This window comes from Propithecus coquereli, unplaced genomic scaffold, assembly GCF_000956105.1.
Source record: "Propithecus coquereli isolate 6110/MARCELLA unplaced genomic scaffold, Pcoq_1.0 Scaffold38, whole genome shotgun sequence".
In the NCBI taxonomy this organism is placed as follows: Eukaryota; Metazoa; Chordata; class Mammalia; order Primates; family Indriidae; genus Propithecus; species Propithecus coquereli.
The window spans coordinates 7472995-7475752 of record NW_012149507.1 but is presented as its reverse complement, the minus strand read 5'-3'; positions in this window follow the sequence as shown (position 1 = coordinate 7475752).

Sequence of the window (2758 nt, the reverse complement as noted above, 5' to 3'; positions counted from 1 at the left end):
AGGCAGTTTCTATGTCTGGTGGCTTCAGGAAGGAGGACTGCTAATGCTTCCATAGCCTCTCCTCAATTCTCCTCTTTCTCTTGAAAATGGAAAGGATAAGCAATGTGCTTTCAGGGAGAGTACTCCTTGATCTGCAGTGTTTTTATTTCTTTTTGGTTAAAAGTTTCACAGTTAATAATTACTCTATTATTAATATTGTACTTATACAGTAATTATTGAGTACATAGCAGAGAGGGAGAAAAATATCCTCAGTGATTACATCTTCTTTTACTCTCAAAGACTTTTTACAATTAAAGCATCAAATCAGATTTCAGAATGCATATTTTTTAAAAGTTAATTTAAATTTATATGCAAAGCACGTATCACAATGATAGGCACTATTGGTGTTGTTGGCAGTTGATACAATAGTAGCTGCTGTTATTATTATTACTAGTACTGATAATGGTGATGATGGTGGTGACACTGATGGTGGTAGTGGTGGTTGTTATCATTGTTAAGAAACCTGAAAAGAAGCATTTTTCTTTGGACAACTATAATAGTAACATGGAAAGCTAACTAAGTACTGGGCCAGTACTATTACTGCCCACATTTTTAAGAGAATCGAGGCCTACAGAAGTTAAGGAACCTGCCCAAGATCACAATTCAAGGAAATGACAAAGACAGAGTAGAACCTAATCTGTCCGGCTACAGAACAGGCTCTCTTAGGCTAGCTTTATCACTTATGCCATTTGGTTATTAAAACACCTACCAAAATGATCCAACTGGGTAAATGGATACTCTGTAAAATACTGCTACATTGCCAACCACCAAAAAAAAAAAAAAATCGAGGAAGAAAATTTTTGTTTGCTGATGTGTCCTCGTGTCTACATATCACAGCTGCCAAGACAAGGCTGAAAAGAGAGTTTTAACTTAAGACACGGGGCTGATAGGCACGAAGCCAAACAACAATTTAAAAAACGAAACAAAATAAAGAAACCCTCCCCACCCCACATTAAAAACTCACTGTAAGTATTAGATAAAAGAAAAAGAGGAACAGAGGGTGAAATACCTAACAAAGAACAACCACATGCACACACACAGGGGAGGAGGCACAGGCCTGGCCTCAAGACTTCGAAGTATCCGACCAGTTGGCAGCGCGACCAGCTGATTTTGGGAATTCTCTTGCCTGTACCCTTTTGCTCCCCATTGCTTCTGACTTTGGAAGAGTCAGTTATGTTTCCTTTGCTGTGGCAAATCTAGAATTAAAAACATCCTTATCAACTCTCTAAAATATTAGGAATATTTATATATAACTCTTCCTATTTTCCTTCAATCTTTCTCCTCTCTAAATAAGGGTTTATTTTCATTTAATAAGGACAAGAGAAAGTTTTCTAGAGCTCAAGTAATAAAGAGCAATTAATTTGAGAGCATATCTTTCTTGTCTTCTTGAAATGGAAGAAAATCAACAAAGCCTGTCAAATGAAATTTTCCTGAAACACCAAGCTTTTGGCCAAAAACTAAGACTCCCCACTAGTACAATGTAAACATTAAAACTTTTTAAAGCTCAAAAGCAATTTATTTTTCAACAGCACCACACATGATCAAAGCAGGGTAGGGGTTGGAAGATAAATATGCTGTGTCACTAGTTTGTGCATCTAAGTCAAAATCCAAGAACCATTTCACCTTTCTTCTTTGCTAAAGGGAGAAAATCACCAGGAACTAGCACAGAGTTAATAATGGGATTTCTTATCCGTGAACAATGGAATAACTTCAAAGGTGGACCTTTAGCCTTTCTCCAGAGCACCAAATGACTGGAAATCTTGCCTCTTCTTAATCTAGTACCACTCCAACAAGTTATCTTCCTTTCATCATGGAAAATCTTGAAAACCTACATTCTCCAAGAGATCTTTTTAGTTTAATAAAGAAGTGCCAAATTATACATGGAAATCACATAATCTCAATCCTCTCCCCTTATAGTTTAAGGAGCATAAGGACAGATACCTATACACAAGTCAATAAATACTGCGCTGAATAAAAACATTAAAACAACATAAAAATGGGCAATGGCATTACATCATCACAGAAGATATCATAATCCTACGAGAGCATTAGCAATACTCTGATAAAGACAAGGGAAAGTATCCATAACCTGCTCAGACTTGGTAGAGTAAGAGGAAGTAGCTGACTCTATTCCAAATAAAAACATAACTGGGCATTTAAAAAATGATAATGATAATGTAAAGAATTACAGAACTGACCCCACACTTCTTTAGCATAACTGTGGAGTTCTGCCCTTAATGGTTCAACACTAGCCACAGAAGGGTATGGTTCAGAGGAAGCTTGTGTAATATATGCCAAATATCACATGCCATCATATTTAGGCATAGACTAGACTACCAGCCTTCCTTTCCTCTGAATATCAAAGAGATAGCATAACAAGTAATCAAAGTCAATGTGAATAAATTTGACTTCAGGCAGAAGATGGAAAAATACTTTTCAGAATTAGTCATTAAATCAAATCGTAACAAGAGAGCCAATGTGTGATATCCCTTATGTACTTAGATATTTTATGTATCTGGCTGACATCAAGTTTATGAAGCTGCATTACATTGCTTTTCTATATTCTTTTTTTATTGTAAAATCACGAAAGGATAAACTCCATTAAATATTTTGTTATAGCACTACAGACCTCTGAGATACTAACAGACACTGATATAAGGAAGTGTCTAAGAAAAGGATAGTAAACAATATGGGCTCTTTCTGAATCACTAATTAATTG